Source organism: Schistocerca serialis, chromosome 10 (assembly GCF_023864345.2).
Source record: "Schistocerca serialis cubense isolate TAMUIC-IGC-003099 chromosome 10, iqSchSeri2.2, whole genome shotgun sequence".
Taxonomy (NCBI): Eukaryota; Metazoa; Arthropoda; class Insecta; order Orthoptera; family Acrididae; genus Schistocerca; species Schistocerca serialis.
In genome coordinates, this window is record NC_064647.1 from 240,119,257 (window position 1) to 240,137,015 (window position 17,759).

Sequence of the window (17,759 nt, forward strand, 5' to 3'; positions counted from 1 at the left end):
GTGGTGGAGAATTATCACTCTTTATCACTGGTCTTCGATTCTCTGTTGACCTGGATTCCCCACCTTCCCCAGCTTAAGTGAAAGTGCCGGCTGCACATTAATAGACTTCATTGCCTTAATAACACCAGTTGGGGTGCAGATAGCACTACCCTTCTGCAACCTTACAAGCCCTGGTACAACCCTATCTTGAATATGGGAGTCTGTCATATGGTTTGGGATCACCCTCAGAATTGCCAATACTGGATCTGATACACCACTGTGGGGTTTGACTTGTGACAGGAGCCTTTAGAACCAGCCCTGTGAGCAGCTTACTTGTCGAGGCTGGGGTCCCTCCATTGAGGATCAGATGCCAACAACAGCTTGGCTGTTATGCTACCTATGTTGGCACCTCCCCTAAGTATCGAAACTGCTGTCACCTTTCCAGAGACGATAATCCATCTCCTGCAACGATGGCCCCGATGAGGGATTACGATGGCAATCTGCATCTGGTCTGTCCTCTGTGAACTTCAGTTGTCCTTCAGCCTCTTCTCTGGACCAATCCCATACACCACCATGGTGCATCCCTTGGCCACAGCTTCGTCTTGACCTGTCACAAGGTCTGAAAGTTCATCTTGAGGCTCCTCACCACCAATTTTTCTCCATCCTTGACGCCTCCCGGGGTTCAGAAGTAGTCTACTGATGGCTCGATGGTTGGTGGTCGTGTGGGCTTTACTTATACTCACGTGGGACTTACTGAACTGTTCTCTTTGCCATATGGCTGTAGTGTTTTCATGGCAGAGTTCGTAGCCATCTCTAGTCCTCTTGAACATATCTGTTCCTGCAGTTGACGAGTCCTTTCTCATCTGCAGCGATTTTCGTCCAGTGCTACCATCGCCATCCCTCGGTCATTGCTGTACAGGATTCCCTTATGCCCTCGAACAGTGTGATTGTTCACTGACCTCCGCCTGGACAGTGGACCACGTCAGAATCCCAGGGAATTAATTCGCTGAAAGCCTGGCGAAACTGGCTACCAGTAACCTGACTCTTGAGATCGGTATTCTAGGAACAGTCCTCTGGTGGGAATTACACCGTCAGTTTTCAGGTGCCTGGTACATGAAATGCCTCACTGTGACTTCACCAAACAAACCGCGAGTGATAAAGGAGACTATGAATCTGTGGGTGTCTCCAAGTAGTCTCTCACATGCTCTCTACTGTCCTTTGCCTACCCTGCATTGGCCACACTTAGCTGACTCACAGTCATCTCCTCCATAGCGAGGGCTCACCCCTCTGTCGTTGTTGCTCCCGTTTGATGGTGGTCCACATTTTCCTGGACTTCTCCAAGCTATCAGCCCTTTGGCGGACTCTTAATCTCCTTGAATCCCCAGCGGTTGACTTAGTTTTACGTTGTATTTGTGGATTGGGCTTTTACCACTCTCTTCAGAGGAGGGCCTCTTGAACTTATTAGCCCACGGAGGGGTTGGCAGAAGACTCTGTTACCTCCTCTATCGACATCAGACTCTAACTGTCAGGGCTTGTTAGTCCAGCCCAGTCCTCACTCTACCTGCTCTTTTACTCTTCTCCTCCTCCGCCTTTGCATGGTCTGTTGGAGTTGTTCATCTTTTGTCTCTCTGTACTTCTCTTACCCTGTCCATGTTGCTAGTTTTACCTAGACGATCTCTGAGTAGAGTACCACTGGTAAGTGACGGGGGCAGGGGCACTTAAATCCCCTCATTACACTCTGTTTTCAGGGGCTTCCGTCTGTTCCCTGGAAGAGGCACCATCCCCGCCTTTCTTCTTCTGTCTCCCTCTCTTTTGTGCCTTAATTCAGGTTCGGTGACATCGGTAGACCTTTGGGTTTCCTTCCCTTGAAGTTTGCTCAGTAGGCATACCTGATCTACAGTCATTTAGACCTGTCTGTTCAAGGAAAAGGAACTGATTATCTAGTAGTTTTGTCCCTTTAACCATCCAAACATCCAGCTCAAGCTCCCAGTACAATATACATTTAGTGTATAAATTTATATATATTCTCATAGTATATATAAAATAAAAATTAAATAAAACTAAAAATAGAAAATGTAATCAAAAGTTTCGGACTGAATTACGTAAAATTTTCCATCATACTAAGACTCATGTTACTTTCAAAAGTAGAAAATTAGTTGAAGTGGGTGATCCAGTTAGTGGTTATAATGCTCTTATCAAACAATGTTTAGAAAAAGAATTAAAAGACCTTATCACGAAGGGTGAATATACAAGCATTTTAACACAATTCAATCATCATGTTACTAAAAAAGAATTAAGTAAATACAAAAGAAGAAGGAACCTTTCATGTTCTGTACAACAAACACGAACACGAAAGATACACCTGTCTTTGACAACCGTTAAAATCATCAGCACCACAACATTGTATTTCCATTGGACACTCAGTGGACTACAATAAAAGAAAAATGTTAGGTCCAGCTTCCAGTATTTCGAATTCAGTAATCAAAAGAAATTTGGAAATTTGTGGTAAGATCTTATGGGACCATAGTGCTGAGGTCATCGGTCTCTAAGCTTACACACTACTTAATCTAACTTAAACTAACTTACGCTAAGGACAACATAGATACCCATGCCCGAGAGAGGACTCGAACCTCGGACAGGGGGAGCCGCGCGGACTGTGGCAAGGCGTCCGAGACCGTGCGGCTACCCAACGCGGCAGCAATCACAAGGATCGGTGGAAATGCGTCTTGACGATAACCTTGTAAATAGTGACAATGGCTTTCAGTTGGAGAAAAACTGGAATCCTATAATTAAAATTAACCAATCACAGCGGAATTAATGGGGTCATTCAATACTCAGTGATTAGGTCATCTCTCACTTCCACCACCGAGGGCAGCACACACAACTCAGCTTTCTCGCGCATGTCATCACCTGACGCATGCGCGGAAAGGGACCAGCACGTTGCGCATGCGCGAGATTCGGCATAAATAATGCACCTTCGCTCTTCAGTAGTTTTTACTCACCTGAAGATAGCAGAACGTCTCTGGGCCGAAATACCGTGGCAGAATGTCGACGGGATCCGGCTACACATCGGACAAATATTGGATATGTTCCGCAAGCACACTCTTTCTATGGAACGAGACTAAATCGTCCAAACAATTTCGTAAGTGTTTGGCGTGTAAATACAGCCTGCGAAACGTCACTAAATGCCTTCTCCAAAGACTGCCTAGAATAGGTAGTTTCCATGCTCACTCCTGATGGAAATGTATTCCATCCAGTGATAACAAATAGCCCTGATTTTTTTTTAAAGGTGTCCGCACTGAAACGGCTCTCAGTGACCGTGAGGCTGTTATTTTTGTCTCCCACCTGGAAGGCGGTGCGTGGGCCTGCTCCTGTGATCGGCAAAAAAGGTGTAATTTTTCCTTCTATGTATGTAATTATGTAGTTATGTAGTTCTCAATTCGTTCGAGCAATCAATCTTTCATAATAGGAGACACAGTCATAACTCAGTCACTCAAAATGATTCAGAATTGTACTTGTTAGAATGAAATCAGGTGATGATTCTTCTTCTCTGCAGGCTCGTGCTTTGCGGCAGTCTGCTAATCTGTACAAATAAAATGCCTCGTATTTTTGGGAGCGTTGTATAATCAGTCGGGAAACCTCAAATCAAGCGGATATTTGGCTTTGATGAAGTTTAACCTTCCGAAGAAGTAATGGAGCTCTTGGATTATTAAATGCAGGTTCGTATCCAGTCTTCCGGAAGTTCCCTTCTGATTAACAACCACGCAATATATCGATGAATATTATTAATTCTCAAATGTCAAATAATGTAAATTGTAACACACCTTTTGTATGAAGGAGCAATATATATATATATATATATATATATATATATATATATATTTCCCTTTTAATCGTACAATTTCGTATCAGTTATCTTTTGTCATAAATCTCAATATTCAGATTACAATTCTTCAAACAATGCTCAGGCTAATCGGCACGAAGACAATCTCGGAAGCTTTTTTCTAACAACCACCAGAGAGAGTACTACAAAGAATAATTATGCGCTCATGGCATAGCTATTGTATGAAACTACTTTGTGCATGGATTCTGCGAGTATGAAGATAGAAAATTAGTAAACGTCATTCAAGGGTAGAATTGTATCAGAATAATTCATCGAATATAAAGAGATTTTACATAGGCCGAATGACGGAAGCGAGTAGGAGCGGGAAAGGTAAAGCACTTCGGTACTCCATGTAACGTAAAAGAACATTTAATAGAGAATACTACTCAATGACAACTGAATTACACATAACTTAGTCTCGATGAGCACACGTAGGTGTGAAGCCGTAGTCTCAATAGCACGTTAGCCCACTCTGATAGTAGATGCGATGTATCCATGCCGTCCGCTCTTGATGAGAAGGGCAGAAAGCACGGCGGTACTAATTGAGATCCACAGTGTCGGCTAGAGGGCGCTGTGGTCGGCGTAGTTTGTCCGCTCTCGTAGTGCCAACCTGCGAGCGTGCTCCTACGCTGTGGCATCGGAACTATCGATACCACAGTTATAGCAACATTATTATTAAAATATACTACAATACGAAAAAACGACGCACCACGTAGGTATTAACCGAATGGGAAAGCAATCGGTAGATGTAATGTACGTGTAGAGAGAAACAAATGATTAAAATTTCGAAAAAAGTTGGATGATCTATTCAATAGAAAGACTTTTACAAACTGAGCAAGTGAATAAAGTATTGGTGCACCTCTAGCCCTTATGCTTGGCACTGATAGAGTTTCTGGACGATCTCCTTACGGATTGCGTGCCAAATTCTGTCCACATGGAGCGTTATCCCGTCAAATTTCCCAACTGTTTGGAGGACCCTGCCCACAACCTTCCAAATGTTCTCAATTGCGGAGAGATCCGGCCACCTTGGACGCCAAAGTAGGGTTTCGCAGGCGCAACGACAAGCAGTAGAAACTCTCGCCGGGTGTCTGCTGGCATTATCTTGCTGATTTTCAAGCTTAGGGTGGCTTGCCAGGCTTCACGGGCAACAAAACGTGGAACAGAACATCTTCAACCCACCCCAGACCATCACCGTGCACCCTTACGGCCCAGCAGTATGTCGACAATGTTCAACGCCCCGTTTTCTTGTCCTTCATGGCAAGCCATCCTGGGCTTACATTTCAGCAAGATAATAACCGCCCACACACGGTGAGAGTTTCTGCTGCTTGTCTCCATGCTTGTGAAACCCTACCTTTGCCAGCAAGGTAGCCGCTTCTCTCCCCAATTGAGAACGTCTGGAGCGTTACGACCAGTGCCCTCCAATCAGCTCGGGATTTTGGCGATCTAACACCTCAGTTGGACACAATTGGGCACGATATCACACAGGACCACACCCAATAAGTTCAAAATGGTTCACACGGCTCTGAGCACTATGGGACTCAACATCTGAGGTTGTAAGTCCCCTAGAACATAAAACTACTTAAACCTAACTAACCTAAGGACATCACACACATCCATGCCCGAAGCAGGATTCGAACCTGCGACCGTAGCGGTCGCGCGGTTCCAGACTGAAGAGCCTAGAACCACTCGGCCACCCCGGCCGGCAGCCAATAAGTCTCTTAATCAATGCCAAGCTGAATAACTGCTTGCATTGGGGCCAAAGGCGGACCAACGCGCTATTGACTTGTTGCATTTGTGAAGCTTCTCTATAATAAATCAACCAATTTTTCTGAAGCTCATATCGTTTGTTTGTCTGTCTGATCTACCGATTTCTGTCCTTTGGATAATTCCTTCGTGGTGAATGATTTTCTTTATTTCCAGTGTACAAAAAAGTAGATACAACCAGCAGTAAGATGTAGGTATTCAGTAAATTAGATAAAGAGGCAGTCATGTCTCATATATCAGTGAAGTACTTCAAAAATTTGGCTCAGCACAGGAACGTATTGTATAACTGTGGCTCGTTTGTAAAACTGCTTGACCGTACACTGAATTACACGTGCGTAGTACAACAGTCCATGATGGGAGGACCCTCTATGGTATACAGTCCCTCTAAAGATGCGACGGTGAGTCAAATGAAAACCTTAAATATTTTTTTAAATATTATTTATTGTGCAGAAGTGATACAAAGCTGTATCACGTTTCAACATGATCTCCCCCACGCTCAATACAAGTCCTCCAGCGCTTACAAGGTGCATAAATTCCTTTATAAAAGAATTCTTTTGTTAGTCCGCGCAACCACTCATGCACCGCGTGGCGTACCTCTTCATCAGAACGGAACGTCTTTCCTCCCATTGCGTCCTTGAGTTGTCCAAACATATGGAAATCACTAGGGGCAAGGTCTGGTGAGTATGGTGGATGAGGAAGCCACTCAAAATGCAGGTCTGTCATTGTTGCAACTGTTGTACGGGCAGTGTGGGGCCTTTCATTCTTATGTTGCAAAAGGACAACTGCTGACAGCAATCCACGTCACTTTGATTTCATTGCAGGCCGCAGACGATTTTTTTGGGAGATCTGTGTATGATGCACTGGTGACGTTCCCTCTAGGCATGTAATGCTCAAAAATGACGCATTTTTCGTCCCAAAAGAGAGTCAGCATAACCTGCCCTGCTGATGGTTCTGTTCGAAACTTCTTTGGTTTTGGTGATGAGGAATGGCGCCATTCCTTGCTCGCTCTCTTCGTTTCCGGTTGGTGGAAGTGAACCCAGGTTTCGTCCCCAGTAACGATTCTTCTAAGGAAGCCATCACCTTCTCGTTCAAAGCGCCGAAGAAGTTCTTCACAAGCATCAACACGTCGTTCTCTCATTTCAGGAGTCAGCTGCCATAGCACCCATCGTGCAGACACTGTGTGAAACTAGAGCACATCGTGCACAGTGTGATGTGCTGACCCATGACTAATCTGTAAACATGCTCAAATGTCATTCAGTGTCACTCGGTGGTTTTCCTTCACTATGGCCTCAACAGCTGCAATGTTCTGTGGAGTCAGAACTCGTTGTGGCTGACCTGGACGAGGAGCATCTTTCTCTGAAGTCACACCATTTGTGAACTTCCTATTCCATTCGTAGGCTTGCTGCTGTGACATACTTGCACCACCGTACTGAACCTTTATTCGTCGATCAATTTCAATGAATTTCACACCTTCACTACGCAAAAACCGAATAACAGAACGCTGTTCTTCCCTGGTGCAAGTCGCAAGTGGGGCGGCCATCTTTATACTGATACTGTGACGGTATGTGTGCATCTGCACTATACTGCCACCTACAGGCCATTCTGCACGCTGTTTGTAGCACGCTTGCCAACTTACAGGATAACGGCGGAAATTTCTATTTGTTGTTACAAATTTAAGATTTTCATTTGACTCACTCTCGTACGAGTACATCACGATAGGCGTAAAACACAGCATAGGGCCGCTGATATGAAGGTGCTGAATGACACGTTTTTGCTTTCAGGAGGGCAATGCGTGAAGCCTCAACGAATATCTTAAAAGAATATTATAGAAGGATCCCCCACGAAACTCACAGAAATGCTGGCCATAAGTAAATTCTGTTAGTGGCACCAAAGCTAATTTCTAGACTCTCAGTGGATACAGGAAATGAAACTGAGTGCAGAAAAGCAAAAGCATAATAGCGGAACGGCGTTTTCAAATTATTCTTTATGAAGGAAATTACAGTATTATTGTCCCAATTTAATTCTTGTACCATTGAAACACAACTGATATAGATATTAGTGTCAATGGTATTCAAAAACAGCTCAAATCAGCATAACGGAACGAAGTTTCAAGGCCCGTTTCACTCCGTAGCAGATTCTATACCAGCTGAGTTATCTCTGTTTTAACCGCAATCTGCAGTAGGTATCTCGAACAAAAACTTGCATCCACTAGTGGCAGAACTGATCTACAAAACTACCCTCCAATACGTTTGACAGCAGTTTGTTGTAAAATATTAGAACATATTCCGAGCTCAACTGTAATACGGTTTCTCGAACACAATGACCTACTCCGTTCCAACCAGAGTGGATTCCGGAAACAGCTCGCACATGGCACTCTGAAAGCCATGGATCAGTGAGTCAGGAAGATTCAGTATTTCCTGACTTCCGAAAAACATTTGACTTAATACGGCACCTGCAGCTTCTATCGAAAGTACGAGCTTATAGGGTACCAAACGAAATTTCTCACTGGATAGAAGATTTGCTGGTAGGGAGAATGCAGCATGTTACCTAGGTTGGAGAGTCGTCGTCACATGTAGATGCAACTTCGGGTGTGTCCCAGGGAAGTGCGTTGGGCCCCTTGATGTTCATGTTGTACACTAATAATCTGGCAGATTATATTAACAGTAATCTCAGACTTTTTGCAGATGTTGCGGTTATCCGCAATGAAGTACTGTCTGAAAAAAGTATGCAAACAGATACTGATAGCATTTTGTAGTATTGCAAAGATTGGCTGTTTGATGGACTGTTGACTTTTTGCAGAATCTTTTTTGGCGAAGATAGCATATAGGAAAATAAAAAAAACCAGTTTCGACTGTTTCTGGTCATCTTCAGATCAGAATATTAGAAGTAGTGTCTAAGACACTTTGTGAAATGGCTGTTAACAACGCAATAGAATGTCAGCTTCGAACTCTTACTTCGAATTCTGACTCACTGCTATTCGTATTGTGAGCTGAAGATGACCGAAAACAGTCGAAATGGCTAATCTGTTTTCGTATATGCGGTCTTGGCTAATAAATATCTTAGAAAAAGTCAACATTCGTTGAAGTAACAAAATGCTGTCTCTACACTGACAATGTCAGATAACTACAAATTGGCTACTTGCCCTGAATGTTCAGAACTGTAAAATTTGGCGCTTGACATACACATAAACAGACATTTTTGTCCATAATATATTGTCCTTCACTGTCTATAACTGTCTGCCAACGCTGGGGTCACTTTTCGATTCCTTACTGTAGAAGTCACGTGCTTTTGAGGCGAAGAACTTGTCGAGCCATGTTCGGAGCTAATTTTAATCAGAAAACGAAGATCCGTGAAGATTGTTTGATAGAGAGCAGAAAAGGTGAAAATCTGACTGCCAAGATTAGCTTAAGGATGTGGGCCCGAAATGACTTTCCAACCCTATCTCTATATGGGTGTTGTTTGTCAACCTATAACAACGCGTGCGGACGTAACGAGCAGTAGCGTCGCTTAGTGCTGTTTTCCTGGTCGTTGTTCTTTGACTGCCGTTGCAGGACGTCTCAGTTGTTGACAATAAATGTCAACACTGATCGTTAGACCTTGGGGAAACAATTAATAGTACACCACACTGTATGCAGTATGGGGAGTTGCTGCTGTGTTCGGTCTCACACATTTCTTCCTTTTCTTTATGGACGTATAAAAATGACATTTTTCGTTACCAGTAACGGTACAGGATAGGAATTCTCGGTGTTGTTCACGAACGAATTGATGATGAGCAAGCAGAGAAGCACATATTGCCATACGCTGATATTTGTAGTTTTGCCTTAGAGCGTACGGTACCCATGCTCACGGTCTTTGAACCTTTCCCATTGCATGCAAATGTCGCGCGATGGTGGAATGATCGCAGTTTATCACATTTGCCACTTGTCGAGTACACTGACGGGTATCATTGTAGGTTAATGCGTTTAAACGGTCTCCGTCACACCCCGAACGTGGAGAGTCGCAAATGTAAAAAAGGCTTCTCCTTAAAGCGAGGAAACCTTTTTCTTGCCATGCAATGTCCAACGGCAGCAAGCCCACACATCGCACAAACGTTTCTCGCTGCCTCTGCTGCTGACACTCCTATCAGACAGAAAAATATGTCTGAAATGGTCCGAATTCTCCACTTGGTACTTCATTTCCTAGCATCAACAGCTTCAATTACTATCATCTCCAGCTGACTATATGTAAACTCAAATAGGAACAATGAACTGGAAATAAAAAACGAGAATTGATAGATAAACTCATAGCAACAGGAACACCAACATGCAAAAAGAAGAAGGAAAAAAAAAATTGTGAACCAATGTTTCGTTGGGCTACGTAAACTATGTTCCTTTCTTGTAGAGAGTTCCACGCGAGCTATACAAGAATAGCACCTAATGAAAGTTATAAAAGCGTGGCTTAAAAATGGCTCCGATATTTTCAGAAACGCGATGTGAATACGTCTAAGAGTTCGCGCGAAGGTCCCGCCGCCACTTACGCCCTTGACTCTAGCGTTCCTTTTTCGCGGCACATGCTGCCCAGTGGGTGGTAAATATAACTCGCAGCCACGTATCGATTCTCACCGACGAGTCGTCTCGTCTGCTCAGGGCTTTGCGTAACGTGGCGCGCCCGTCAAGGCCGCAACCGCTTAAGCGCGGCAGCGGAGCGGGTTGCATCACGTATTGATGTAGGCGCAGAGCGTGTTTCGCGCAGTGGAAGATAAAAGGGTCGCGGCAGGTTTTGAGCACACTACCACTGTTCTAAGTTGGTGTGTAGAGTCTGTGAGACTGGAGACATACCGTCACGATTGTGAACAGATTGCACGTACACAATTCCGAAGATTTAGCGTGCACAAAAATGAGGGAGCTACCGAACGATCAACTTAATGACTTACACGTCCAAGTTGCTAGCAAGAATAATATGCAGGGCGAACGATTTTACCAAATCTGGGAAAAACTGCAAGAAAAGATTCGTTAGAGAATATGTGGGCAAAATATCTTTCACAGGAAAGGATTCAATGACTGAAAGAAAGCACACATCAGAATACTGCAGACAATTTGGAACGTCCACATTCAGGCACGCTGTAATATTGCCCGAGACGGCGGCATGCTCACACATTAGTACAAAGAGGTCCAGCGGATGCAGAACATCCCCACTTGCTTTGTGTGTTCTCGTGAGCGCTTCCGATCATTGGAACCTACACTGTCAATGATCATTTATCTCCGCATTCAAGTGACTTTATCTCCGTCGCAACGCATTTACGGCCGTATGTGCATATCACCTTTTTGTTCCCATACTCTATGGGGTTGTCACCTGCAATTTGTCCCCGTGTTGGAAAATCATTCTTTATACAGGGTGAAAAGTATTTAAACCGACAAACTCTGGGCGGTTGCAGGGGACACCAAAACAAATATTTTTCCCTAATGTCATTTTTTCCTATGAGGAGTATTTAAACCGGTAGAGGAAGATTTCTCTGGCGGCAAATTAATTAAACCAACGAACACTTTTCCATTTTTTTGTGACCAAGAGACAACAACTACGTAGCAGATACGGCCCAGTTAAACAGTCTCCAACAACACTGACCATCACATTAACGAAGAACCGCACTTGATGAGCGATAGTAACTGTGGCATGTGGGTTACCCTCACTCCAAACACGCGAATTGTGCATGTTGAGGACTCCATGACTCTCGAACCTTGCTTCATCGGTAAACAACACAGAGGATGGAACTCTAGGATGCATTTCACACTGTTCCAGGTACCACTGCGAAAACTATGCTCTGGGTGGGAAGTCAACTGGTTCCAGGTTGTGGACACGCTGTAAGTGAATTGAACGTAACAATTGCTCTCGAAGGACTGTCCTTACAGTCGTCTGATTCGCCCCATGTGATGTGCAATTGCACGAGTGCTGATTGAAGGATCCCGCTCCACATGCTGCAAGACAGCTTCCTCAAATTGCGACGGCGTCCCTGTCCAGGTAATCTGCTAAATGACCCGGTCTCACGCAGACGTTGGTACACAGCAGTGAAGGTGGTATGATGCGGGATACGGCGATTAGGATATTGTTGTTGATAAACCCGCTGTGCAGCTCGTCCGTTGTGGTGCGCTACGTAGTACGCACCAAGCATGTCAATGTACTCACTCCAGGTGTATCGCTCCAATAGTAAACAGAGACAATGCACTACTACACTGGTGGACAGCAGTTGCCTGCAACTGAAGAGCGTAATACGCCCTCTAACTACTGAAGATACAGCCTTTATTAACTGAAGAGCTTAATACGGCCTCCAACGGTTTCAATAATCCTCGTAGGAAAAAAATGACATAAGGGAAAAATATTTGTTTCGATGTCCCCTACAACCTCCCAGAGTTTTTCGGTTTAAATACCTTTCACCATGTATAAGAAGGGACAAGAAATTTTGATGATCTTTCAGGTCACAATCACGTTGGCGTCAGGAAAGGTAAAGGAACCATGGGCGAAGTTCTGACGTTTCGCTTGAACCTAGAGGCAAGATTTAAGAACAATGACGACACCTTTTTAAATATTGGAGGAAGATGTTAGGGTTACTAAGAGAAGTACGTGTACCCTGTAGGGAAAGACGATTAATATACACTGAGGTGAAAAAAATTCATGGGATAAATCCTAATACAGTGTCTGAGCTCCTTCTGCCTGGCGTAGTGCAGCAATTGGACTTGGAATGGACTCAACAAGTAGTTGGATGCCCGCTGCACAAATATTGAGCGCAGCTCCCTCTATAGCAGTCCACAGCTGCGGAAGTCTTGCCGGTGCTGGATGTTATCCACGAACCGACCTGTGGATTATGTCCCATAAATGTTCGATGGGATTCATGTTGGGCGATCAGGGTGGCCAGAGGATTCGCTCGAATTGTCCAGAGTGTTCTTCAGACCAGTCGCGATCTGTTGCGCCCCAGTGACATGGCATCGTTGTTTTTGAACATGAAGTCCATGAATGGCTGCAAATGGATTCCATGAACTGAACATAACTACACTCCTGGAAATTGAAATAAGAACACCGTGAATTGATTGTCCCAGGAAGGGGAAACTTTATTGACATATTCCTGGGGTCAGATACATCACATGATCACACTGACAGAACCACAGGCACATAGACACAGGCAACAGAGCATGCACAATGTCGGCACTAGTACAGTGTATATCCACCTTTCGCAGCAATGCAGGCTGCTATTCTCCCATGGAGACGATCGTAGAGATGCTGGATGTAGTGCTGTGGAACGGCATGCCATGCCATTTCCACCTGGCGCCTCAGTTGGACCAGCGTTCGTGCTGGACGTGCAGACCGCGTGAGACGACGCTTCATCCAGTCCCAAACATGCTCAATGGGGGACAGATCCGGAGATCTTGCTGGCCAGGGTAGTTGACTTACACCTTCTAGAGCACGTTGGGTGGCACGGGATACATGCGGACGTGCATTGTCCTGTTGGAACAGCAAGTTCCCTTGCCGGTCTAGGAATGGTAGAACGATGGGTTCGATGACGGTTTGGATGTACCGTGCACTATTCAGTGTCCCCTCGACGATCACCAGTGGTGTACGGCCAGTGTAGGAGATCGCACCCCACACCATGATGCCGGGTGTTGGCCCTGTGTGCCTCGGTCGTATGCAGTCCTGATTGTGGCGCTCACCTGCACGGCGCCAAACACGCATACGACCATCATTGGCACCAAGGCAGAAGCGACTCTCATCGCTGAAGACGACACGTCTCCTTTCGTCCCTCCATTCACGCCTGTCGCGACACCACTGGAGGCGGGCTGCACGATGTTGGGGCGTGAGCGGAAGACGGCCTAACGGTGTGCGGGACCGTAGCCCAGCTTCATGGAGACGGTTGCGAATGGTCCTCGCCGATACCCCAGGAGCAACAGTGTCCCTAATTTGCTGGGAAGTGGCGGTGCGTCCCCTACGGCACTGCGTAGGATCCTACGGTCTTGGCGTGCATCCGTGCGTCGCTGCGGTCCGGTCCCAGGTCGACGGGCACGTGCACCTTCCGCCGACCACTGGCGACAACATCGATGTACTGTGCAGACCTCACGCCCCACGTGTTGAGCAATTCGGCGGTACGTCCACCCGGCCTCCCGCATGCCCACTATACGCCCTCGCTCAAAGTCCGTCAACTGCACATACGGTTCACGTCCACGCTGTCGCGGTATGCTACCAGTGTTAAAGACTGCGATGGAGCTCCGTATGCCACGCAAACTGGCGGCGGTGCACAAATGCTGCGCAACTAGCGCCATTCGACGGCCAACACCGCGGTTCCTGGTGTGTCCGCTGTGCCGTGCGTGTGATCATTGCTTGTACAGCCCTCTCGCAGTGTCCGGAGCAAGTATGGTGGGTCTGATACACCGGTGTCAATGTGTTCTTTTTTCCATTTCCAGGAGTGTATTTCCACTCGATTACAGGCTGTGTTTGATCAAGAACGCAGTCAGTTCCATGTAAACATAACCCACACCATTTTGGAGGCACCACCAGCTTGCACGGTGCCGTGTTGACAGTCTGCGTCCACGGCTTCTTGGGGTCTAAGAACGCTACCAACTGTAATATGGACCCATCTGACCAGGACACGGTTTTCCAGTCTTCTAGAGTCCAACCGATACGTTCACGAACTGGGGAGAGGCGCTGCGGGCGACGTCGTGGTTTTAGCAAAGACACTCGCGTCGGTCGTCTGCTACCATAGTTCATTAACACCAGACTTAGTCTCGGTGTTCTCACGGATACGTTAGTCGTACGGGTCACATTGGTTTCTAAGGTAATTTCACGCAGTCTTGCTTGTCTGTTAGCACTGACAACTCTACGCAAACGCCATTGCTCTCGGTCGTTAAGTGAAGGACGTCGGCCACTGCGTTGTCCGTGGTGAGAAGTGTGGTGTCCTCGGCACACTCTTGACGTTGTGGATCTCGGATACTGAATTCCCTAACGATTTCCAAAATAGAATGTCCCACACGTTTAGCTCCAAATACCGTTCCGCGTTCAAAGTCTGTTAGTTCCCGACGTGCGACGATTGTCAATTCGGAACTTTTTCACGTTAATAACCTGAGCAAAAATGATAGCTCCAGTAATGCACTGCCGCGCAGGATTAGCCTAGCGGTCTAAGTCGCTGCAGTCATGAAATGTGCAGCTGGTCCCGGCGGAGGTTCGAGTCCTCCCTCGGGCATGTGGGTGTGTGTGTTTGTCCTTAGGATAACTTAAATTAAGTAGTGTGTAAGCTTACGGACCGATGACCTTAGCAGTCAAGTCCCATAAGATTTCACACACATTTGAATATTTTTAACACTAATGCACTGCCCTTTTATACCCTGTGTATACGACACTACCGCCGTCTGTAAGTGAGCATATCGCTATCCCATGACTCTTGTTACCTCAGCGTACAATGTTTTTAAAACAAGGCGGAAAAATGAGAACGGAGGACCAAGAAGGAAGTGCTCGGATTAGATGGTGTATAAGAAGTGGAGACAATCTTTTGCCCTTACTTGTCAGTTTACACACCGAAAAAGCAATTGAGTGAACAAAGGAAAGATTCAGCAGTGGCACAAAAAAAAAAAAAAAAAAAAAAAAAAGAAACAGCGTTAAACGACATGAAAGCTAAGATTTGCTAATGGCAATACTACTCTCAGGGGAAGTGAGGAAAAACTGCAGTACTTCTTGAGTGGGAGGAACAGTCTAATGAGCGGGCACAATGGACTGAGAGTAAACTGTAGAAAAAGGAAAGTAAAGTAGAGAATCAGAGATGAGATTATCAATAAATTTAAGTTCAAAACTGGGTTTCACGAAGTAGAAAAAAGTGAATTCTGCTACTTTGGAAACAAAGTTACTCATGACGAATGTAGTAAGGTTGAAAATTGTGAAAAGTAACTTTTTCATGTATTTGTTTACTAACAAATGCGACTTGCCCTGGTATTCTTTTCATAAGTTTTTTATTAGAAACGAAAACTGAAAATGAAATATATTTGTAGGGTAATATCAGAAAATCTCATTTACATAGATTTTTGTGAGAGCACCTTTGAAATTATGAAACAGTCGTACAAAGAAATACGCGTCACGTATCGATGTACAAGTACAACATCCTAATCAAGAAACATAGAATGCAAAATATAGATTCTCTGTTATAATCATTTCACTCAGAAGTCAGTTATAAACAATATTTCTAGTATACGAAGCGCAGCTTCTTTGTGTGTCTACAGTTAGATTTTGTAAAAAGTCTCCATGGCAACGCCTCTTCATAGCTCTGTAGACAGGTATTGTTTTTATCTACATCAGTTTGCGCTTACAATTGTCTCAAGCGTTTTCGAGAAAATCGAGTTTGAAAGTCTTAGGCATGCGTATATATACTAGTGTGAGTTCCCTGACAGACAAAGAGACTGTTAGCCGCCAAGTGATTAAGTGCTTAGTTTCGTAAGCGCAAAGTCTTCGTATCGCACCGCGCTTCTGGCGCTTTCATTTTTTATTCCCACGTAACTCTAACAACAGATTTATCATGGATGTCCAGATTATTGGTATTTAGTGATTCATTTATTATTTGCACAATACTTATCCTGAAAGATAGGCATACAAAATATTTTTTCAAGGGCACTGAAAATAAAAAAGGACACACAATCGTTTTGAATCAGATCAATACAGTCTTTTTATTGACATTATTGTACCTACATTTGTGACACGTATGGAGCACTGCACGAATCAGAATGATATGGACTGTAGAATCATGTAAAACAATAATTATTGTGACATACAGCACACGTAATGAAAGCCGAGTTTTTCGCATGAGTACGATTTTATTCAGTGTTCCTGCTGCAAAACAAACTTGGTTTAAGTTCGTAAACGGTTCTCGGTTATCACATATTTTGGCGGCGTACCATGAATATCTGATCATATCGAATATTGGTGGAGGCAACTCGTGGTGTCTGACTGATTAAATTTGTATGCAGCTTCCTCTTTGAGCTATCTCCCTACTGTGTTCGATGATGTACGAGCATTTTTGTAGTCGCTTTCTAACGTTTTTCACGTTAATAAACGTCGCAGGGCTGCACCAACGGAGTACGTTTTGGAGGAATTGCTTTAATACTGCATGTTGGCAGACCCTCTCTATCTTGAAAAATTTCGTCGTACAAAACCGGTTCGTTTGCTCTCCCCAAATATCGAGGAGCAGAAGAAATTGTTCTTCGCTTACGTATGACTTCAAGACGGCAATTAAAGCACTCCGTCTTCAGGCCACGAGTGGACCATCGGGACCATCCGACCGCCGTGTCATCCTCAGTGGAGGATGCGGATAGGAGGGGCGTGTGGTCAGCACACCACTCTCCCAGTCGTTATGATGGTATTCTTGACCGAAGCCGCTACTATTCTGTCGAGTAGCTCCTTAATTGGCATCACGAGGCTGAGTGCACCCCGAAAAATGGCAACAGCGCATGGCGGCTGGATGGTCACCCATCCAAGTGCCGGCCACGCCCGACAGCGCTTAACTTCGATGATTTCACGGGAACCGGTGTATCCACTGCGGCAAGGCCGTTGCCAATACGGCAATTGTAAATATCCTTTAGAGCACTGTTGTGAGTTTTCCACACTTTGAAGATTTTATCATAACGTTTTTGTCTTTGTGTGCGTGCTCACCTGCCGCTTTTTGCACTCTTGGTCCGAATTAGCCAGCCGTCTCTTGCAAGCAAACGAACACTGTTTGTAGTAACTTTCCAGACAAGGGGACAGAATATTGTGCAGTGTACGAATGTGCCACATTGTGCATATCCTTTCGCTGCACAAGACCAATCTTTGCTCCAAGTTGGGTGGGAGTTTGGTGAGAAGTTGACAGATATTGGCAACCTAGAACAATCATTCACAAATTAGCATTGTATGGTCTGTAAAATTGGTACTGCAGTTGATGTAAATGGATTAGGTACTTTTAGGTGTAACACTTGTTTGATCAGTGTTAACAACACAATCCTTCTCATATTTTGGTATGAGAGCTCGAGTCTGCATTCGGAAATTTACTGCTGCATTTCGAAAATTCTACGAAATGTTTCCTCTCAAATTTCCACGTGTTCTTGTGTTATTACTGCAGAAGGTTTGTAGCGATGATATTGTTTTTGAGAGAAAGTTA